Source organism: Hyperolius riggenbachi, chromosome 2, assembly GCF_040937935.1.
Source record: "Hyperolius riggenbachi isolate aHypRig1 chromosome 2, aHypRig1.pri, whole genome shotgun sequence".
Taxonomy (NCBI): Eukaryota; Metazoa; Chordata; class Amphibia; order Anura; family Hyperoliidae; genus Hyperolius; species Hyperolius riggenbachi.
In genome coordinates this window covers 442,872,164-442,896,831 of record NC_090647.1, presented here as the reverse complement: position 1 = coordinate 442,896,831, position 24,668 = coordinate 442,872,164, and the positions used below count along the sequence as shown (strand labels likewise).

General features: G+C 43.1%; 1 protein-coding gene across 4 annotated transcripts in view; it reads left to right on the top strand.

The window, feature by feature from the left end:
- Positions 1 to 5,345, top strand: part of SMPX (small muscle protein X-linked) — a 115,177-nt gene extending 109,832 nt beyond the window's left edge. For all 4 annotated transcript variants that reach the window (XM_068265651.1, XM_068265654.1, XM_068265652.1 and 1 more), the window contains exon 5: positions 5,091 to 5,345. The gene's annotated coding sequence lies outside the window, so the exon portion shown is untranslated. The remainder of the gene's footprint in view (positions 1 to 5,090) is intronic.
- Positions 5,346 to 24,668: the final 19,323 nt, after the last annotated feature.

Here is a 24,668-nt window from a genome sequence, read left to right as displayed (position 1 = left end):
GCTTGTCAGAGCGCGCTGTGTTTTCCTCTCTCCTGTCAGTCTCGCCGCTCCCCCGCCTCCTGCAACACTCCGGTCCCCGCCCACGTCCCTTCCCTCCTGATTGGAGGGAAAGGACGCAGGCGGGACCGGAGCGATGCAGGAGGCGGCAGGGGGCGGCAAGAGTGACAGGAGCGAGGTAAACACAGTGCGCATAGCGTGGCTGTGATGTATGGGGTATTGTAAAGTGCAGGGGGCGATTAGGGGCAATCTATATAGCAACAGAGGCTGGGCTCCATAGACAGACCCAGCCTCTGTATGGGGATTTCATTCACAGAACCCCGCCTCGGGTTCTCTTTAAGCATGTCTGATTTAATTGGTTACAGTACAAAAATGTATGCTGAGATTGAAAAGAAAAAAAAAGAAACATGGAAAAATAGAACGTACTAGTTCAGTTCCTATTTCAGACCTCTACCATTTGAAAGATGATTGACTGGTATAGAGGACACAAACCGTTATTTTCTTTTCACACTGAAGGATATATAAAACCAAAAATGCAGCCTGCACAGTACTTGACATGCCATGTACAAAGAAGAAGTGAGTCAGTACAGTAAGAATGTTCCTCATGAAGCTAATCTGCATTCTGGCAGCCATGTTATCCAGTGTTATTGGTGACTGTTACTAAAGAGCAGCTGCATTGTTTATTATTAATGTTATGGCACCTCCATTATAGGTATCAGCCAAGTCAGGCTTCACACATACACTTCCCTATGCTCTTTCCTCTTCACCTCATTACTAATGTATTTTTTATATTTAAAGCCCTGTCACTGAATTTTTATTTTTTTATTTCAGTTTTGGATTATGTGGAAAAGGGATAGAAATGTGGGGAATTTTTATTGCAGTTGGTGTCCCCACTGGGGAGATCTACCCCCTTCGCCTCCTGTCCCTGTGACCTCTGTGGAGGCTTTTTGGCTTTAAAGTGGACCTGAACTCAAAACTTCCTCTCTGCTCTAAAAGATAAGCAACAGCATAATAACTTTTCAAGAAAAAACATTTCTTTGTTACAGCGGATACAAATCCTGCAATAAATCTGCAGTGCGTCCACTTCCCACTTTCATAGAAGCAGACATATGTTTAACCACTTCAGCCCTCAGTCGTGTTTCACTTTATGCATCCAAGCAATTTTCAACTCCCATTCATTCGCCTATAACTTTATCACTACATATATAATATCACAATGAACTGATCTATATCTTGTTTTTTCCACCGCCAATTAGGCTTTCTTTGGGTGCTACATTTTGCTAAGAGCTACTTTACATTAATGCATTTTAACGGGAAGAATAAGAATAAAACAAAGAAAAATTCATTCTTTCTCAGTTTTCGGCCATTATAGTTTTAAAATATTACATGCCTCCATAATTAAAACACACGTATTGTATTTGCCTAATAGTCCCGGGTATTACACCATTTAAATTATGTCCCTATCACAATATTTTATTTGAAAATAAAAGTGCATTTTTTTCTGTTTTGCATCCATCACTATTTACAAGTTTATAATAAAAAAAAAAAATAGAAATATTTCATTGTTACATGGATATTTAAAAAGTTTAGACCCTTAGGTAAATATATTACGTTTTTTTTTTTATTTTTGTAATGTTTTTTTTTTTTGTTTTTTTTTATTAAACATTTTACTTGGGTATATTTGGGAGGGTGGGATGTAAATAGTAATTTTTTTTATGTAAATATGTGTTTTGTTTTGTTTTTTTAAATGTATGTCTTTTATTAAGACGTATGTCTTTCTTCAACCAAAATAACTATGTAACTATGTGGAATGCATTGCCACAGGAAGTCGTTATGGCAAGCTCTATACCTGCATTTAAAGGGGGCTTAGATGCTTTCCTTGCGTTGAAAGACATCCATGGCTACAATTACTAGGTTATGCCTAATGATGTTGATCCAGGGATTTTATCTGATTGCCATCTGGAGTCAGGAAGGAATTTTTCCATTTTGGGGCTCATTGGACCATGCCTTGTGGGTTTTTTTTCGCCTTCCTCTGGATCAACAGGGGTATGTGGGCGACGGGTTGGAGTTGTACTTTGTACTGGTTGAACTCGATGGACGTATGTCTTTTTTCAACCAAAATAACTATGTAACTATGTAAGATGTAGTTTTACTATTTGGCCACAAGATGGCAGCCATGAGTTTGTTTACATTGCGTCACTCTAAGCGTAACATGTACGCTTAGAGGGACGTAGGAGGCAGAAAGAGCGTGGCTTCCGAGAGAAGCCGTCGCTTTTTCTGCCGGGGAAAGGGATCAGTGATCGGGCACCATGTCCCGATTCACTGATTCCCTGGCTAACAAACCGCGGCCCGGGAGCGCGCATGCAGTTGTGCGATCGGCCGCGGGAGCGCACATGTGGCCTTTTGGACATATATTACGTCCAAAAAGCCAAAGTAGTTAACATCCTGTTTTTACAAATTAGCTGCTGTGACTACCAAGATTCCTCAGCTGACACAGCTGAGAGATCAAATTAAAGTTGTGATTAGTCACCAATGAGGGGGCATTAGACAGGCTAAACACCCTAAATATATACAGGGTGCATTTCTCCATGTTTTCCTTCTGTCCTGTGCAAAAGTTCAGGTCCACTTTAATTTAAAAATTGCTAGTCTACATAACAGCAAATAAGTGACAGCAATAGAAATTCTAGCTCCTCCACATTCTACCACACATATAATATTTCCTGCTGTCTTGGAGAAAGATCTCCACTTTCTCTCAGGACAGAAAGCGATGGGAATTCTTACAGATACAGGTCAGCACTAAAGCTATGTACACACTTGAAAGATTAATGAAAGATCACAGACCAATTTTACCACCTTCCATGTAGTATGAGAGCCATACTCTACACAGTCTATTCTATTGAGATCAACTCCCCATCAGATAAAAATCTTTGCAAGATGATGTATACAAAGATGCTGCACACATTCAACAGATCAGTATCTGCGAAAGATCAGTAGGTAGTAAATGTCTGAAAGATCTGACACCTTTTGGACTAATCCATAGTTGTCCTTTAAACAGCACAAAGATTTATACACTAACCTATACATGAGATCAGTTATTGGGATATGTTATTCCATGACAATCACGGGTCTGTGAAGTAGAAACACTGCTTGTATGGAATCTTCAAGTCCACAATTAATTATAGCATCCTAGACGGGTACATGTATGTTTTGTGTGCAGGTGGTGTGGAGGAATTTGGGCTGGTCTGGTATGCTAGTCACCAGCAATGGGTAGGGTATCTTTGGGCTACATTTTGATTTTAGTCCGTGTATGCCAGTTGTTCAGTAAAGATATAAATATGTTACGACACTGTAAGAAAAAAAACCCAGCCCCTGTGGGTTACTTACCTTAGGAGGGGGTAACCTCTGGAACCCAATGAGCATTCCCTTTCCTCTTCACCCTCCAGGATCCAGCGCTGGCAGCCCCCAAAATACAGCCGAGTGGCTGTATTCCGAGTGCCGTGGCTGCCCCTGCGCAGGAGTGTGGAAGGTAAATATTTACATGCCCACTTTTTCGGGGCTGCTAGCACTGGATCCCGGAGGGTAAAGAGGACGGGGGAAGCCTCAGTAGGATCCAGAGGTTTCCCCCTCCTGAGGTAAATAACTCCCAGGGGCTGTTTGATTTTCTTTGCAGATTTACTTGGTATTACAGACAGTAGTGTATCAAGGAAAAATAGCACCTAGGGCAAGCTATGAAACAGCATCTTATGAGGAGTGTGTGTGTGTGTGTGTGTGTGCGCGCGTGCGTGCGTGGTGGTGGTGGTGGTGGCGGGGGGGGGGGGGGGGATGAAGAGACAATTAAAAGAGGCAGTGACAAGACAGCAATTTGTGGGCATGTCCAACCTGAAGTCAGGCATGACTGCCCCCATGATGGACCCCCCATGGAGGACCCCAGTTACATACATCGCCCCATGACATACTCTCGTAATATCGTAATAGAAATCAATTAATCACAGACCCCGGAAACAGCAACAGCACCTCAGATTGCAGCATCATGTGCAGTGGGTTCTATCCCTTCCTGCTATGATGCATACTTGTCACAATACTGAGGAAAAAAGAGCTTCCCAATAAATTCATGTCCTATCCTAAAGTGCATGGATGAAATAGAATCAAGGTTTATGTCACTCTGACATTTGCCCGTGTTGCACTCTTACCACCAAATCATGGACCCATGGTGCTTGCATCAAAGATTCCCATTGGAAAATAGGTCTGGGCCAATGGGAATACTTAGTGGGAATTTTAAATATGTTGGTTTCAATGAAGTATGGAAGCCCCTATTATAGTCTAAGGCCAATTTTGAGGGCAACTTAACTTATCAGTATGTTTTTGAGATGTGTGGAAATGTCGTCAAGGAGACGTCAAATTTAGGGAGGCTCATGGGGAAGCAAAATAGGTCTTCTACAAAATTATTGTTAGGGATAGAGATGGCTATCTAGAGAAGCAGTGGCCGGCTCCAGTTTCACATTTCTGTGGGGTCATGATGGCTGGCTGGTGAGGCCCATTTGGGTGATTAAAATCGATGTTTGTATGACGAGATTTAGATATTTTTTGCCTAACTTAGGTGATAACATTAAGGCTAACAAGTTCAGCAATGATGGGAACAAAAAGGCTTACAAGCTGAAAGGTTACTGTTTTTCTTTCAAATTGGCCAATAAACTAGAGCTTGTATTTTACAGACAGGAAGTTTAGAAGAAGATATATATAATCCTAATTCAAATTTTCCTGTCCTTAAAATACAAGCTCTAGTCTCCAGCAGTGCTTAGCAACTAAGATAAGGAATTACACACACAGTGTTTCTTTCCCTCCTGCAACTTCCCCCCCCCCCCCCCCAGTCGCGTCAGCATGCGCAGAAGGCACCGATTGACGCGACTGAGCCTGTTAATGGAGCCGATCGCGGTTGAACGGAAGACCGTGGGAGGACAGCGTGAGCTTTACATGTGCTTATGGGGCTGGAGGAAGCCCATGGTAAGTATTGATTCTTCTTATTAACTCCGCTCTGGTTTACTTTAAGATCTGGATACAGTACTGCAAATGTAACACTTTTTTTTTACTTGCAGGTGTGACACCAATCTCTAATGATTGAAAATGGATTTGGAAATGTAATGGAACCGAAGAAATATTTTTTATATTTATATACAGACTGAAACATACCTTTAAGCTGGGTGCCTCCACATTGCAGCGAATAACTTATTTGTACATTGATTTTGATTATTCTTGATGAAAACAAAGTATTGACAAAAGTCTGGATTTTAACAAAAGAAGCGGCTTACTGCAAGCTGAAATTAAATTAATAAAGAAATAATGCGATTGGTTATGGAGTTCTACAAATAACTTTTTGTTAGCTTCTACATTTTAAAATGGACTTTCAGAAGTTTTTTCCCACACCCCAGCTGTGGTAATGATAGGCAGATTAGTATTGTATTTAAAGATAGCACTACTCTTGAAGTTGTAATGCTAACAATGTGTTTTAAATAAGCAAGTCATCTGGCTGGATAAAACGAGGGATTAAAACCTGTGCTGCTAATTTTGAAGGATAAAATAATTAGATATACATTGCAAATTAAATTCTTATTGAATGTTCAGTCCGTTAACATTTCATGGAGTTCTCCTTTAACATGGAACTAAAAGTCTGGCATAAAATACATTTTTTGTACTTCATTATGTACTGATCTGAGACAAGCTTATGCACTTTGCATTCTACAGGAGAAAAACAATTTACAAATGTTTTGTTGTTGTAGTTATTAAAAAACTCCCTATATAGTTATCCTACCTGCCTTTACTTAAAGTAATGTCATCTGTTCATCAGTCCACTTGCCCCCACCCCACACCCCCATCTCTGAAGCTACTACTGCAGCTTCCATTTTTCATAATAATGTAATATACATTGCAATATGTAAGCACAAGTCTGCTGTTTTCCCTTGAATGTATGCTAGTTTACTTTGCACACAGAAGCTCTCGGCTATAACTGACCCTGAAGTATCTATGTATAAAATAAACTCAGGAGAGCGCAGTGGGCTCAGTGGGAACAGCAGAAATTTAAAATTACCTAGTAACCCTTTCAGGCACTATAAAAAGGTGGAGAAGAGAGGTTATTCTCAGAATTGATAATAGTGTGGCTTATCTACTAGAGAAGAGATAGGAAAGGAAACATTCGCTGCACTTAAAGTTCAGGTTTAAGTGCTGAAGCATCAAGATGAACATTCTAGTTATAGAACTAGTGACTTATATAATGCAATATCACCAATGGCTGGAAAGGTTTTTGCTGTATTCTGAAAATGGGGTGTGAAAGGATGACCATTTAAAGAGACACTGAAGCGGAAAAAAAATTATGATATAATGAATTGGTTGTGTAATACGGATAATTACTAGAATTTTGGTAGCAAAGAAAATATTTTTACTTTCAGTTATATAGTGTTTTTTTATATAACATTGCATCATTCTTTAATATTTGCAGTTTAGACACTACTCAGCAAGCATTCTAAATGGGTTCAAAAGTTCACTAGCCTGCTCTGGAAAATCTTCCCTGCAGAGGGAAAAAAAGATACATTGGGCCTGATGCTATTCCAGGTGATAAGTAGCTTGCAGATGCGAGCTACTTATCACTTTGCCATCGCACGAGGATTACCGGCAATTCCTATTGCCAGTTTCACTCGTGCGATGGCCGTTCGTTAGGGAGCATTACTCAGGCGAAAGCCTGAGCGATGCTCCCTATTACCGGGCGATGGGGAGCGAGGTTTACCCTGTGGTGTTGTCCATCAGCACTACGGCCTCGCTCCCCACACATGCGCACATCTGTCGCCGAACATCCGCCGCCATCTTCCGCCGCTGCATCTGGGGGTCTCCTTCAATAAGGAGACCCCCAAAGCTCCCCACCGGCCGCCGCTCGTCTCCGCAACCACGGAACTATAAAGTTAATTGTAAGCAATTTTCTTACCAACGCTTTACAGCCGCCTCATCTCGCCGCAAGTCCCCGCTGTGAAATTACAGTGTACGAGTTACTGGAATTACACTCGCTAATAACAGAGTCCCGGCAAAGCATCTTTGAATCAGCTACCGGAGCTCCCCATTGGTTTACAGGCTGGACCAATGAAAATGGCTCAGCCTGTGACCAATGGGGAGCCCCGGCGGCTGATTCAAAGATGCATTGCCGGGACTCTGTTATTAGCGAGTGTAATTACAGTAACTCGTACACTGTAATTACACAGCGGGGACTTGCGGCGAGATGCGGCGGCCGGCGGGTGTAAAGCGTCGGTAAGAAAATTGCTTACAATTAACTTTGTAGCTACGTGGGGGGTAGCGGAGATGAGCGGCGGCCGGCGGGGAGCTCTGGGGGTCTCCTTATTAAAGGAGACCCCCAGATGCAGCGGCGATGACGTGCGTTAGCATGTTTAGTTATTTCATATAGAGAATGAAAAAAGTACAGTGCGGCACTCCCTATAAAGAATGTGCAGTGGAAGCAAAAAAAGCAAAAAGTTATCTCACCACTTTCGTCTTGATCCCTGCTGTAAACCACTTCGAGAACGTGTGCTCCATGTAAACAGGGAAAGAACAAATGCATCAATGGACCAACAAGAAGAAAAAGAAAACGTGCACCTTCCGTTCTTTGAAATATGTGTTTGTATTCAGCAGTGGTATAACATAACATCGGATCTCTTACATCAGGTTTCCATTAGTGTGACCCATGTTGGACGGTGGTGGAGGTGGGTAGCGAGTGTGGATGGCAGAAAGCGACGGCCGTTTCGTGTCACAACGACACTTGGTCACGCTGTGTACCACCTTTGAATGGAAGACGGCCAGTTCCGGGTAAAAGACGGGATAAAGCCCCGCCCCTTCCGGAAAGCCGAATCTTCCATGATTGGAGCTTCAGGCCTGGCCCAACAAGACGGCGCTAAGCGTCATTCGTCACTAGTGCGTCCCTGGGGACGCATCTCAAGAGACTACATTGCCCACAAATCCGAGCGTGCTAGTGCGCTCTGACGTCGCGTCTCAATGGAAATCTCCGTGGAGACAATATACAGGACTACATTACCCATAGTTCAAGGCTACAAATTAAGCTCCGAACTAAAATAGAGAAACGGATTGTCATAGCAACCAAAGAGGCGATAGAAATTAACCATTACCTCACAGCTTCAAACTGAGGATACATTTAAAACATCATTCAGTTTTTAGTAAGTGGTCCATGTAAGACGTTTCAAATTATGGGCAACATATATAACGTCGTCTTGTCTGCCAGGCCCAAAGAGATCAGAATGTGTCACAATGTGTATTTCTTAAAGTGATTCCAATGTTTTTCTATCTGGTTATATTCTTAGTCTTATGGATATTGGGATTCTTTGGAACTTTTTGAACCCCTATATTCCTGTGTCCAGTTAACGTCGCTACTAGATCCGTTTTGTAATAGTCACTGAGTATCCTATTGTTTTTAACTTTTTTAATGCGTTCACTGTTTTGAGTCACTGTCACTTTAAGAAATAAACATTGTGACACATTCTGATCTCTTTGGTTGCTATGACAATCCGTTTCTCTATTTTAGTTCGGAGCTTAATTTGTAGCCTTGAACTATGGGTAATGTAGTCCTGTATATTGTCTCCACGGAGATTTCCATTGAGACGCGACGTCAGAGCGCACTAGCACGCTCGGATTTGTGGGCAATGTAGTCTCTTGAGATGCGTCCCCAGGGACGCACTAGTGACGAATGACGCTTAGCGCCGTCTTGTTGGGCCAGGCCTGAAGCTCCAATCATGGAAGATTCGGCTTTCCAGAAGGGGCGGGGCTTTATCCCGTCTTTTACCCGGAACTGGCCGTCTTCCATTCAAAGGTGGTACACAGCGTGACCAAGTGTCGTTGTGACACGAAACGGCCGTCGCTTTCTGCCATCCACACTCGCTACCCACCTCCACCACCACCATCGTCCAACATGGGTCACACTAATGGAAACCTGATGTAAGAGATCCGATGTTATGTTATACCACTGCTGAATACAAACACATATTTCAAAGAACGGAAGGTGCACGTTTTCTTTTTCTTCTTGTTGGTCCATGTTAGCATGTTTAGACCTGCTTTTTGCAGGTCTAAGCTAACGCTCATGTCTGCCGGGAAGCATCGCTTCCCAGAGGCATGCAAAGTGCAATAGGATAGGGTGTAAGGAACTTGCTGGGCGATAATATCGCCCAAGCGAGTTCTTTTAGCACCCTGCCCAGGGCTAAATGCGACTCACCAGCGGTTAACACGGGCGAGTCTGACAATTGCATCAGGCCCATTGTCTTTGAAAGCTTATTATCTCAAGTGTCTGGCAGAGTTCTCTGCGGCTTTGAAAGTCGTGGAGCTCAATGGCTAATTTGCATAGTATAACAACTGGAGTTTCTTAGCGCTTCCTTTGCTGGAAACAATATTAAGCCGGGTCTACACGGCACGATGTGTCTTTTCAATCGAGCCGCTGATGTGGTTCGATTGATAAGATCCGACAGGTCCGGTCTCGGCGCGGCCGATTCCCCGCTCGTTCCCCGTGAGCGAACAATAGCGGAGAATCGAGCGGAAGATAAGCGGTGCCAGCGGGAACGAGGGGGGATCGAATCCGAAGCACGCGCGGACGAGCGGGGACGCGCGGGGATGCGGCAGAGTCGATCCGGCGGCTAATCGAGCCGCCGGATCATTCCGTGTAGACCCAGCTTTAGACTTGTGTCTCTGCTGCTAATGTTTTATTTCTTAGCTGTACTACACATACAAATCATTATATCATAATTTTTTTTCACTTCAGTGTCTCTTTAAACAACATGAATTATTCTGTCTTTTTACATAATCAGCTTTTATTATATGCTATGTAAATTCCATGCCCCTTGTTCCGGAAGTAGAGAGGCCCTTTTAATATGCATCTTAAATTTCTCTCCTGTCCATATTGTTTTTTCTGATCTATTTACCCAACAACTTTGTGACCATACATGAGGTCATTTCAGCCCAAGTGAAGAGTAACTTCTGTTACAATCTGTGATACTTTCTGGTTACAATCTATTCTTTTAGTGGGAGAGTTAGTGGCTGTCTTTTTCACTCTGCTTTCCATAGGGCCAATCAGTCCTTGCACCCCTCTTAGAAGACCTAGAGGAAAAACAGACACAGCCAGGGTCACATATCCTTCCATAATGACAACAGCAGGAAGCTTAAAAGAGTGGCCATTGCAAGTGGCCATTTCTAGTGGGCCCAGCTCTTATGCCTGGTACACACCATGCAATTTCCCATCAGATAGATGGGTAGAATAGATAATTTCCAACAGGTCTGATCTGATATCAAATAGTTTTTCTGATCAATTTTGTATAGACGTGATCGGAAAATCGATCAGAAATCAGATCGGACCTATTGGAAATAATCGATTCTAATGCATCTATTTGACAGGAAATTGCATGGTGTGTACCAGGAATTAGACTAATCAGCTGAAACAAATCTAATGGTCTCCACTGCATGGTTCCTACTAATGTAATTATTGTTCTTCTATTGTTTTTTGCATTATTGCATCTGCTTTATTGAATTAAGCAGAATTTTTTTATTCATGAGAAACAGATTAGCAGTAGATTCATAAAACATTCAATATAAAAAGAAACAGGTATACATGATTAGACGAAAAATATCAGTTATATCAGTTACATTTCGTAATAAACACAGATTATAATTAAAAAAATGACACTGGAAATGCTTTAGCTGATAACACCCCACATAAAAAGCAATTTCCAGGGTGCTTCAGGACATCACCAAGATAATCTGTAGTGAGAGAGATATGCACCTTTAGTTGTTTTTTTTTTAAGTGGAACTATAGTCAAAATTTCCCCTCTTCTCCCACATATTAGCCACCCATAAAACTTCCAGAAACAAGACTGTATTAAAATAATTGCCTAGCATAAAAATAAGTGTATGCACGGAATTTCTGCTATGGAGGCTTGTCTGTCTCTCTGATGCTGTATTGAGCCCCCATATTGTTCTTTAATCACTTAATGCACAAAATAAGTCTAATACAAACACAGCATAGATTTTTGTGTGTCTGTTTCATTGATTGCAGGTATAATAGTGCTACCTTTCCAAACTGAAGATCTTTTTGAATAAACATTGACATAACATACCATGTAATTGCAGCTTCCAGCACTGCTGCATTGTGATCTAGTGAAGGATTTGCACACACAGCTGACATTACTTTGGGAGAAAAGCAGATTGGGTAATCATATGGACAACAAAGAATAGAGAACAAGGTGTTATAATATTGCATGTTATGCCAGACCACGGCCATGCTCAGATGTAACTCAATGCCTGCACCGGAAAGCACCCAGAAGGTGCAAGGGAGCATCTGGCAGATGGTGAATTCACTACAGTCTCCCATGTGAAAGAGGCCTTACTCTGAGCAGGGTGGTTTGTTGGAACCTGTTATTTATATTGTAAAAGAATTGTGAAAAACAGCACAGAAAGATTTTTTTGGGTAACACTTAAGTTATTTAAAACACAATAGGGCACCAAAATCCACCAACAATAGGCAGCAAGTTCAAACACAGCAGCAAGCCAAAAGTCCCAACAAGTTAGGAGTCCAGGCAGTGGGTCAACAAAGCATTGGACCCAAAATAGCAGTGAGAGATTCCAGCTATCATACATGTTGGCTATGTCGCGAACATCAAATTTTGATTCGCGAATGTGAATTTGCCACAAATGTTCGTGAACCAGCGAACCACGCTAACCACCATAGGCTTTAATGGGCAGGCGAATTCTAAGACCTATAGGGACTGTTTCTGGCCACAAAGTCGTGTTTTAATCGCTAAAGGGCAGAAATCACATTACATTCCTAAATTTGCGGAATAAAGTGCTTTAAAACATCTGGCGTGTGTACAAGTCAATCAGGTAGTGTAACGGTTAGGCCCGGTTCACACTGACAAATGAAATGGCACGTTTACTGCAAAGAGCATTAGTGATAACCTCAGGTGACAGATGTGTTTGTACTACTTGAAACAATCAATTCACAATAAAGGCCCAGCCTGTGAGGTCTTATACAGGAGTCAGTAGTGGATAGTAGATGCCAGTAGTGGTTCTGGACACTCAGCTGTTTTGTTGTTTGGGAAACAAGGTCACTTCACGCAGGTCAGGTGACAGATGGGTTTATACTATCTGCAACAATCACTTCACAATATAGGCCCTATATAGGGGCAGTAGTGGATACTAGATGATGCCAGTAGTGGTCGTGAAGGATTATTGGGTTATCTAGTCAGTTCACTTCTAGGACCAGCAGACCGGTCTCCAACGGCTAAAGTGTGCACTGGCCATGGGACTGCAACATAACAATAGCAAGAAAAACAATAAAACAGCACTTTTGAATGCTATTAAATGCTATTATGCAAGGTACTGTACCACTAGCAGCCAGTGTTGCCAACCTTTCACGTTATTATTTACTGCCAAATATCTAAAAAATTTACTGACAAAATACCCTGCGCTGCGTGCAGCGCGCCGAAAAATGGTCGTGGTCACGCAGCAGAATGTGGGCGTGGTCATGGGTGGGGCCAAATATACATGTTTTTAGTAGTGCTGTAAAAGGTCTGCCGGGGAAGTTTGAGCTCTGCCATAGTGTTGCCCCCCCCCCTTCCCCCAAAATACATGTAATCTTACAGCATTTCACCAAAAATCCACGTAAAAATACAGATAATATGGCAGTGGTTCCCTAAAAATAGATGTAATCTGGCAGCAGCGATTCCCCCATAATACACATGATCAGGCAGTAGTTCCACAAAATACACTTAATCTGACAGCAGTGGTTCTCCAAAAATAGGTAGCCCCGGGTCTATAGGTGTCCCCAGGATAGGTGGCCAGCGGTATAGATGTCCACAGAACAGGTAGCCAGGGGTAGAGATGTCCCCAGAACAGGTAGCCAGGGGTATATGTGCCCAGTATATGTAGGCAGGGGTATATGTGCCCAGTATATGTAGGCAGGGGTATATGTCCCCAGAATAGGTAGCCAGGTGTGCCCCCAGCAGGAGGGGAACAGCGCAGAGAAGAGGGAGAGCTGTGGGATCAGCGGGGAAGGGGGGCCATCTCCCCCCCTTCCCTTACCTTAGGGCACTCCCTCGCTCGCTCTCCCCTCCAGAATGAAGTGTGGTGCGGTGGCTGGCAGCGGGCTTAACTTACCAACGTCTCGTTACAGGCGCGGGATGGATTTGCCACTAGTCTGGTCTGGTCCAGACCAGAGCAGCGGCACCAGAACTTCCGGCGCTTGGAGCGAGACGTTGGTAAGTTAAGCCCGCTGCCAGCCACCACACCACACTTCGTTCTGGAGGGGAGAGCGAGCGAGGAAGGGAGTGCCCTAAGGTGAGGGAAGGGGGAGGGAGATGTCCGCCCTTTCCCACCACTGATCCCACAGCTCTCCCTCTTCTCTGCGCTGCTTCCCTCCTGCTCACAGAGCGGCCCTTACGGACGCTGCTGAATTCCTTATGGAATTTACGGACAGCTAAAATTGTAAAAAAATTTACGGAATGCTAGCAGCAGTGTGCACACCTGTGTGTAACAGCTAAAGTCAGTGTACTGGACAGTCATTAGACACACAGAACTGCAATATAAAAATTGCAAAAAAACAACAATGTAGCAGCTCTTATAAGGGCTCTTGGGTGTTCAGGATGCTGTAATAGCAGCAAGAAACTCCACTGGGGACAGAGAACATATGCCTCACTAACGCTATCACTGCAACACAGCACAACTCTCTCCCTACACTCCTTCACAGCACACAGCCAGAGTGTAAAATGGCTGCCATGCTGGTGTTTACATAGAGTAGGGTGTGGTCCAGGAGGGAGTGATAGCTGATTGGCTGCCATGTGCCTGCTGACTCTGGGGTGAGGGGTAATTTTTTGGCTCCATGTAGATGTATAGGGGGCGGGTCAAACGCACCATGTGTTTGCCTGCCGACGTGAACATGTGTTCTTTGCCAGGAACTGTCCACTGGCGAACAGTTTAGGCCATCTCTAGTTGGATGGCCATGTGAGGTCTCAAGGGTGTTCTGGATGTCTCAAGTAATCAGATGGCTTGTTACGGCTGTGGGGTCCTGTCTGTTTTACTAGGATCCAATCCTGTAGCAACAGCAGTTTAGAAACTCTCATGCAGAGGAACCCCGGGTCTGGCATCTAGGTTTCCCCTGCTAGCAGCAACATGCAGAGAGCTAAGACCTTATTTTTCTGGGAGCACCTAGCCTGACTGCTAAAATCAAGAGTATAAAGCAGACCACCAACCAGACGTCCCCTGACCAGGAATTCAAAACTTGTACAGTGATTGGAAGCAGAAACAGAACAATGCTTAAAGAGAAACCGTTATCAAGAATTAAACTTCATCCCAATCAGTAGCTTATACCCCTTTCCCATGAGAAATCCATTCCTTTTCTCAAACAGATTAGCAGGGAGCTCTGTATGGCTGATTTTATGGTGAAACCTCTCCCAGAGTGTGATGTCAGCGGCTCACAGCTCTGAGGTCCTGACATCACACTGTGGGAGCCTTGTTGCATTGTGGAAAATAACAGCTGTTTCCAAGTGCCAAAAAAGCAAGCAGCATCTCCTTCTAGTGACTTCACCTGCCAGCAGTAAAAATGTCACCATGTAATAAATGTCAGAATGTAAATCAGAGAGAGGAAATATTTTACAATGAGCAAACACTGGCTAAATCATTTATATATAATTATTGTCAAAATTAAGCACTTTTTATTTAAATTACATTATTTTCACTGGAGCTCCTCTTTAACAACAGCTCTCATGGCAACAGGCTAGATCACTTAAAGTCTAACTAATCAAGCATGGCCTTTGATTTCAGTTTGAACCATATGTGCTGCAAAAGGGCTTGGTAAAGGCTATGTGCAGGGCAGGCATTGAAATAGTACGGGTCAGCTTTTGACATACAAGGGCTGTACAGAAATAATTTAATTTACACTGATCCTGGTAAGTCAACCCCTGGAAGTTTCAGAGTAATGAAAGCTGGTGTTAATAAAAGAGGGACATTTGAGGTCATTTACCCATGGAGTGATGCCAGACTGATGAGCATTGGGCCGACTACAGCTCCATCTAGGTACCTACCTTAGCACATGGGAAGCAATTATAACAGACAAGGAGGACAGCATAATTCCTGTTAAAAGGAGGGAAATAATATTGCAAACATTCATAAGCATTTAGTGCTTGTGTGGGTGCAGATGGGTGTACATCCTGTACAAGTGTTTTCAGCTGGTTAACTGTGTTTGCATTTAGCAAGGAGACAGTGAAGAGGTGTAAAAGCAGTGGTTGATCAGTATCCTCACAAACAGCGGCAATTTATTTATCACCTTGTAACAAACTCATCAGTTATAGCAAATGCAGCTCATTTGATGAGCTTTAGGCCCATTCACACTTGCCAAATGCTAGTGCTTTTGCTAGCACTTTGCTCTGGCGATTTTTGCTGGTTAAACGCAAAAAAAAATCGCCATTCACACTTGCCGATTTTTCGCAATCGCTATTAATGCTTCTATAGCACTAAACGCGATCACCGGGAAATCGCCTAAAAATGGTGCAGGATACAAATGTGCGGTTGGTGATTTGCGTTATTCGCCGGTGATTAACGCATATCGCCCAAGTGAGATTGGGCCCATAGGGTATTATGGCACTAGCGCTTTAAAAAGCGCTAGCACTTGAGCGTTTTGCCAAAATCGCAGGCAACACGCTCAGATGTGAACGGGACCTAACAGACAATGGGCCAGATGCAATTGTCAGACTCGCCAGCGTTAAACGCTGGTGAGTCCGATAATCAGGCGACGATAACATTGCCTGATCCAATTGCATTTAGCCCTAAGCAGGGTGTAAAAAAAACTTGCTTGGGCGATATTATCACCCAGCGAGTTCTTTTCACCCTAGGAAGGAAATTGATTTACAGTACCTGCACAGCTACTGGGGGGCTTCAGAGATGAGCAGCAGCCCGGCGGGAAGCTCTGGGAGTCTCCTTATTAAAGGAGACCCCTAGATGCAGCAGCGGAAGATGTCGGTGGATGTGAGCATGTGTGGCGAGCGAGGCCGTGGTGCTGAAGGACAGCACCACAGGGTAAAACCTCGCTCCCCATCGCCCGTAACATGGGAGCATCGCTCAGGCTTTCGCCTGAGTATTGCTCCCTTACGATCGGCCATGGATGCTTTTCTATTTATTTTCCTTTAAACAATAGCATTTGCCCGGCAGACCTGCTGTTCTTTTTGGCTGCAGTAGTGTCGGAATGACACACCAGAAACAAGCATGTGGCTGACTCAGTCAGAAACATCTGATATGCATGCTTGTTCAAGATCTATGGCTGAGAGTATTAGAGGCAGAAGATCAGCAGGATAGCCAGGTAACTGGTATTGTTTAAAAATACATTAATAAATCGACCCCGTTCCCCAGTTTCAATCTCAGCCAGGGCACTATCTGCACGGAGTTTGTATGTTACAGTGGTGTGAAAAACGATTTGCCCCCTTCCTGATTTCTTATTCTTTTGCATGTTTGTCACACTTAAATGTTTCTGCTCATCAAAAACCGTTCACTATTAGTCAAAGATAACATGATTGAACATAAAATGCAGTTTTAAATGATGGTTTTTATTATTTAGTGAGGAAAAAAACTCAAAACCTACATAGCCCTGTGTGAAAAAGTGATTGCCCCCCTTGTTAAAAAATAACTTAACTGTGGTTTATCACACCTGAGTTCAATTTCTGTAGTCACCCCCAGGCCTGATTACTGCCACACCTGTTTCAATCAAGAAATCACTTAAATAGGAGCTATCTGATACAGAGAAGTAGACCAAAAGCACCTCAAAAGCTAGACATCATGCCAAGATCCAAAGAAATTCAGGAACAAATGAGAACAAAGTACTGTAATTGAGATCTATCAGTCTGGTAAAGGTCATAAAGCCGTTTCTAAAGCTTTGGGACTCCAGCGAACCACAGTGAGAGCCATCATCCACAAAAGGCAACAGTGATGAACCTTCCCAGGAGTGGCCGGCAGACCAAAATTACCCCAAGAGCGCAGAGAAAACTCATCCGAGAGGCCACAAAAGACCCCAGGACAACATCTAAAGAACTGCAGGCCTCACTTGCCTCAATTAAGGTCAGTGTTCACAACTCCACCATAAGAAAGAGACTGGGCAAAAACGGCCTGCATGGCAGATATACAAGGCGCAAACCACTTTTAAGCAAAAAGAACATTAAGGCTCGTCTCAATTTTGCTAAAAAAACATCTCAATGATTGCCAAGACTTGTGGCAAAATACCTTGTGGACCGCCGAGACAAAAGTTGAACTTTTTGGAAGGTGCGTGTCCTGTTAAATCTGTCGTAGAAGTAACACAGCATTTCAGCAAAAGAACATCATACCAACAGTAAAATATGGTGGTGGTAGTGTGATGGTCTTGGGTTGTTTTGCAGCTTCAAGAGGTGAAAGGCTTGCTGTGATAGATGGAACCATGAATTCTACTGTCTACCAAAAAATCCTGAAGGAGAATGTCCGGCCATCTGTTCGTCAACTCAAGCTGAAGTGATCTTGGGTGCTGCAGCAGGACAATGACCCAAAAGACACCAGCAAATCCACCTCTGATTGGCTGAAGAAAAACAAAATGAAGACTTTGGAGTGGCCTAGTCCAGTGTTTCTCAACATTTTATTGGTATGTACCCCTTTTAAATCCCTGTACTCACCAAGTACCCCCCAGCATAGTAAATATTATCACAAGTACCCCTTGACAAATATATATTTAAAGCTAGTACATGATAATTGGTTCTAAACTATTTCCAAGCCTTTACTATTGCTTTTAAATAGCTAAAACACTAATTTGGTGTTGTTTAAATAGGATTTATCATTTTCTACAACTCTAAATTTGTTATTCTTGGTTAAGTATATAAAGCCCGAGTACCCCCTGGAACCATCAGAAGTACCCCCTGGGGTACACGTACCACACGTTGAGAACCTAGGGCCTAGTCAAAGCCCTGACCTGAATCCTATTGAGATGTTGTGGCATGATCTTAAAAAGGCAGTTCATGCTAGAAAACCCTCAAATAAAGCTGAATTACAACAATTCTGCAAAGATGAGTGGGCCAAAATTCCTCCAGAGCGCTGTAAAAGACTTGTTGCAAGTTATCACAAACGCTTGATTGCAGTTATTGCTGCTAAGGGTGGCCCAACCAGTTATTAGGTTCAGGGGGCAATTTCTTTTTTACACAGGGCCATGTAGGTTTTGAGGTTTTTTTCTCACTAAATAATAAAAACCATCATTTAAAACTGCATTTTGTGTTCAATTATGTTATCTTTAACCCTCTGGGCGATACAATTATATCGCCCAGGAGGTGGCGCAGCACTATTTTTTTAATTTTTTTATTTTTTAAATCATGTAGCGAGCCCAGGGCTCGCTACATGATAGCCGCAGCGCAGCGGCATCCCCCCACCCACTCCGATCGCCTTCGGCGATCAGAGTAAGCAGGAAATCCCGTTCAGAACGGGACTTCCTGCTGGGCTTCCCCGGTCGCCATGGCGACGGGGCGGGATGACGTCACCGACGTCATGGACGTCGTGACGTCAGAGGGAGTCCCGATCCACCCCTCAGCACTGCCTGGCACTGATTGGCCAGGCTGCGTAAGGGGTCGGGTAGGGGGGGGGGCTGCGCGGCACGGCGAGCGGCGGCGGATCGGCGGCGAGCGGCGGCGATCGGAAGTTACACGCAGCTAGCAAAGTGCTAGCTGCGTGTAACAAAAAAAAAATTATGCAAATCGGCCCACCAGGGCCTGAGAAATCCTCCTGCGCGATATACCCCGAGCTCAGCTCGGGATTATCGCTCAGGAGGTTAACTAATGGTTAACGGTTTTTGATGAGCAAAAACATTTAAGTGTGACAAACATGCAAAAGAATACGAAATCAGGAAGGGGGCAAATAGTTTTTCACACCACTGTATATCCGTGTCTGCATGGGTTTCCTCCACGCACTCCAGTTTCCTCCCCACCCCAAAACCATAAAGATACGTTTATTGGCTTCCCCCTAAATTGGCCCTAGACTACGATACATACACTACAGGATACATATGGCCTCAATTCACTAAGCTTAACTCCTGTCTTTAATAACTCTTCTGAGCTGTTTTACAGTTATCACAATTATATCACCATGGTGATAACTGTAAAACAGCTCAGAAGAGTTATTAAAGACAGGAGTTAAGCTTAGTGAATTGATAGACATATAATATGACTATGGTGGGTATTAGATTGTGAGCTCCTCTGGGGCACAGTTAAGTGACAAGACTGGCCTCAATTCACTAAGATCATGCTGGAGATAATAAGGCAAGAGAAAACTTACCACCACACAGTAAGAGAGTTATCTTATCTATTCATTCCTTAAGTTACCTCCTCTGTAGTTAAATTACCTCTTCTGTAGTTATTTTCACACGCAGCTAATTAACAGCCTGTCTTTAACTTTAGAATTCTGGAGTTATTTTAACCACCCTGGCATTTTGATTATTTGCGGCGCTCGGCCAAGGGTGGTTTTTTTTAACCTATTTTTTTTATCATGTAGCTAGCCTAGCGCTAGCTACATGATTACCCCCTCCCTGCGGCATCCCTCCCACCCCTCCAATCGCCATCGGCGATCATACCCAACAGGAAATCCCGCTCTGAATGGCGATGATCGGAATGACGTCATGATGTCAGGGGGAGTCCCGATCCACCCCATAGCACAGCCTGGCGGTGATTGGCCAGTCTGCGCAGAGGGTCTGGGGGGGGCCCTCTTTCGCGGCGGGCAGCGGCGGATGGAACGAAACATGCAGCTAGCAAAGTGCTAGCTGTGTGTTTTTTAAAAAAAATATAAAAAAAGACCCACCAGGGGCTGAGCAATCCACCGCGGCGGTCATGGACGATTTGAGCTCTTCCAAACGCTCAGGTGGTTAAGGATTGAAGAGTTAAGTTTCGGTTTGCCTGAGGTAAAATGTTTCCTGAATACTACATGCCTTATCACCATGGTGATAACTCTAGAAATGTTATTAAAGACAGGAGATAAGCTTAGTGAATTGAGGCCAGTATACGGTACTACAGTGGCGTGAAAAACTATTTGCTCCCTTCCTGATTTCTTATTCTTTTGCATGTTTGTCACACTTAAATGTTTCTGCTCATCAAAAACCGTTAACTATTAGTCAAAGATAACATAATTGAACACAACATGCAGTTTTAAATGATGGTTTTTATTATTTAGTGAGAAAAAAACCTTCAAAACCTACATGGCCCTGTGTGAAAAAGTAATTGCCCCCCTTGTTAAAAAATAACTTAACTGTGGTTTATCACACCTGAGTTCAATTTCTGTAGTCACCCCCAGCCTGATTACTGCCACACCTGTTTCAATCAAGAAATCACTTAAATAGGAGCTATCCGACACAGAGAAGTAGACCAAAAGCACCTCAAAAGCTAGACATCATACCAAGATCCAAAGAAATTCAGAAACAAATGAGAACAAAAGTACTGTAATTGAGATCTATCAGTCTGGTAAAGGTTATAAAGCCATTTCTAAAGCTTTGGGACTCCAGCGAACCACAGTGAGAGCCATTATCCACAAATAGCAAAAACATGGAACAGTGATGAACCTTCCCAGGAGTGGCCGGCCGACCAAAATTACCCCAAGAGCGCAGAGAAAACTCATCCGAGAGGCCACAAAAGACCCCAGGACAACATCTAAAGAACTGCAGGCCTCACTTGCCTCAATTAAGGTCAGTGTTCACGACTCCACCATAAGAAAGAGACTGGGCAAAAATGGCCTGCATGGCAGATATCCAAGGCGCAAACCACTTTTAAGCAAAAAGAACATTAAGGCTCGTCTAAATTTTGCTAAAAAACATCTTAATGATTGCCAAGACTTTGGGGAAAATACCTTGTGGACCGATGAGACAAAAGTTGAACTTTTTGGAAGGTGCGTGCCCCGTTACATCTGGCGTAGAAGTAACACAGCATTTCAGCAAAAGAACATCATACCAACAGTAAAATATGGTGGGGGTAGTGTGATGGTCTGGGGTTGTTTTGCTGCTTCAGGACCTGGAAGGCTTGCTGTGATAGAGGGAACCATGAATTCTACTGTCTACCAATAAATCCTGAAGGAGAATGTCCGGCCATCTGTTCGTCAACTCAAGGTGAAGTGATCTTGGGTGCTGCAGCAGGATAATGACCCAAAACACACCAGCAAATCCACCTCTGAATGGCTGAAGAAAAACAAAATGAAAACTTTGGAGTGGCCTAGTCAAAGTCCTGACCTGAATCCTATTGAGATGTTGTGGCATGACCTTAAAAAGGTGGTTCATGCTAAAAAAAAACCTCAAATAAAGCTGAATTACAACAATTCTGCAAAGATGAGTGGGCCAAAATTCCTCCAGAGTGCTGTAAAAGACTCGTTGCAAGTTATCACAAACGCTTGATTGCAGTTATTGCTGCTAAGGGTGGCCCAACCAGTTATTAGGTTCAGGGGGCAATTTCTTTTTCACACAGGGCCATGTAGGTTTTCAGTTTTTTTTTTCTCACTAAATAATAAAAACCATCATTTAAACTGCATTTTGTGTTCAATTATGTTATCTTTGACTAATAGTTAATGGTTTTTGATGAGCAGAAACATTTAAGTGTGACAAACATGCAAAAGAATACGAAATCAGGAAGGGGGCAAATAGTTTTTCACACCACTGTATATCCGTGTCTGCATGGGTTTCCTCCACGCACTCCAGTTTCCTCCCCACCCCAAAACCATAAAGATACGTTTATTGGCTTCCCCCTAAATTGGCCCTAGACTACGATACATACACTACAGGATACATATGGCCTCAATTCACTAAGCTTAACTCCTGTCTTTAATAACTCTTCTGAGCTGTTTTACAGTTATCACAATTATATCACCATGGTGATAACTGTAAAACAGCTCAGAAGAGTTATTAAAGACAGGAGTTAAGCTTAGTGAATTGATAGACATATAGTATGACTATGGTGGGTATTAGATTGTGAGCTCCTCTGGGGCACAGTTAAGTGACAAGACTGGCCTCAATTCACTAAGATCATGCTGGAGATAATAAGGCAAGAGAAAACTTACCACCACACAGTAAGAGAGTTATCTTATCTATTCATTCCTTAAGTTACCTCCTCTGTAGTTAAATTACCTCTTCTGTAGTTATTTTCACACGCAGCTAATTAACAGCCTGTCTTTAACTTTAGAATTCTGGAGTTATTTTAACCACCCTGGCATTTTGATTATTTGCGGCGCTCGGCCAAGGGTGGTTTTTTTTAACCTATTTTTTTTATCATGTAGCTAGCCTAGCGCTAGCTACATGATTACCCCCTCCCTGCGGCATCCCTCCCACCCCTCCAATCGCCATCGGCGATCATACCCAACAGGAAATCCCGCTCTGAATGGCGATGATCGGAATGACGTCATGATGTCAGGGGGAGTCCCGATCCACCCCATAGCACAGCCTGGCGGTGATTGGCCAGTCTGCGCAGAGGGTCTGGGGGGGGCCCTCTTTCGCGGCGGGCAGCGGCGGATCGAACGAAACATGCAGCTAGCAAAGTGCTAGCTGTGTGTTTTTTAAAAAAAATATAAAAAAAGACCCACCAGGGGCTGAGCAATCCACCGCGGCGGTCATGGACGATTTGAGCTCTTCCAAACGCTCAGGTGGTTAAGGATTGAAGAGTTAAGTTTCGGTTTGCCTGAGGTAAAATGTTTCCTGAATACTACATGCCTTATCACCATGGTGATAACTCTAGAAATGTTATTAAAGACAGGAGATAAGCTTAGTGAATTGAGGCCAGTATACGGTACTACAGTGGCGTGAAAAACTATTTGCTCCCTTCCTGATTTCTTATTCTTTTGCATGTTTGTCACACTTAAATGTTTCTGCTCATCAAAAACCGTTAACTATTAGTCAAAGATAACATAATTGAACACAACATGCAGTTTTAAATGATGGTTTTTATTATTTAGTGAGAAAAAAACCTTCAAAACCTACATGGCCCTGTGTGAAAAAGTAATTGCCCCCCTTGTTAAAAAATAACTTAACTGTGGTTTATCACACCTGAGTTCAATTTCTGTAGTCACCCCCAGCCTGATTACTGCCACACCTGTTTCAATCAAGAAATCACTTAAATAGGAGCTATCCGACACAGAGAAGTAGACCAAAAGCACCTCAAAAGCTAGACATCATACCAAGATCCAAAGAAATTCAGAAACAAATGAGAACAAAAGTACTGTAATTGAGATCTATCAGTCTGGTAAAGGTTATAAAGCCATTTCTAAAGCTTTGGGACTCCAGCGAACCACAGTGAGAGCCATTATCCACAAATAGCAAAAACATGGAACAGTGATGAACCTTCCCAGGAGTGGCCGGCCGACCAAAATTACCCCAAGAGCGCAGAGAAAACTCATCCGAGAGGCCACAAAAGACCCCAGGACAACATCTAAAGAACTGCAGGCCTCACTTGCCTCAATTAAGGTCAGTGTTCACGACTCCACCATAAGAAAGAGACTGGGCAAAAATGGCCTGCATGGCAGATATCCAAGGCGCAAACCACTTTTAAGCAAAAAGAACATTAAGGCTCGTCTAAATTTTGCTAAAAAACATCTTAATGATTGCCAAGACTTTGGGGAAAATACCTTGTGGACCGATGAGACAAAAGTTGAACTTTTTGGAAGGTGCGTGCCCCGTTACATCTGGCGTAGAAGTAACACAGCATTTCAGCAAAAGAACATCATACCAACAGTAAAATATGGTGGGGGTAGTGTGATGGTCTGGGGTTGTTTTGCTGCTTCAGGACCTGGAAGGCTTGCTGTGATAGAGGGAACCATGAATTCTACTGTCTACCAATAAATCCTGAAGGAGAATGTCCGGCCATCTGTTCGTCAACTCAAGCTGAAGTGATCTTGGGTGCTGCAGCAGGATAATGACCCAAAACACACCAGCAAATCCACCTCTGAATGGCTGAAGAAAAACAAAATGAAAACTTTGGAGTGGCCTAGTCAAAGTCCTGACCTGAATCCTATTGAGATGTTGTGGCATGACCTTAAAAAGGTGGTTCATGCTAAAAAAAACCCTCAAATAAAGCTGAATTACAACAATTCTGCAAAGATGAGTGGGCCAAAATTCCTCCAGAGTGCTGTAAAAGACTCGTTGCAAGTTATCACAAACGCTTGATTGCAGTTATTGCTGCTAAGGGTGGCCCAACCAGTTATTAGGTTCAGGGGGCAATTTCTTTTTCACACAGGGCCATGTAGGTTTTCAGTTTTTTTTTTCTCACTAAATAATAAAAACCATCATTTAAACTGCATTTTGTGTTCAATTATGTTATCTTTGACTAATAGTTAATGGTTTTTGATGAGCAGAAACATTTAAGTGTGACAAACATGCAAAAGAATAAGAAATCAGGAAGGGGGCAAATAGTTTTTCACACCACTGTATGTACAGTGTTGCAGAAGATGTTGGCACTATATGAATACTAAGGGCTCATTCACACTAGTTAGTTTAATGCATTAAAAAGCATGAATAAAAACCCATGAATTGGTTTGTGAGTTGTGCTTTTCCATGCATTTTTATGCATTTCCACTGATTTCTATTAGTTTTAACCACTCCTGAAGAGCTGAAATGAGCTGCACAGCAACTCACTGTTGAC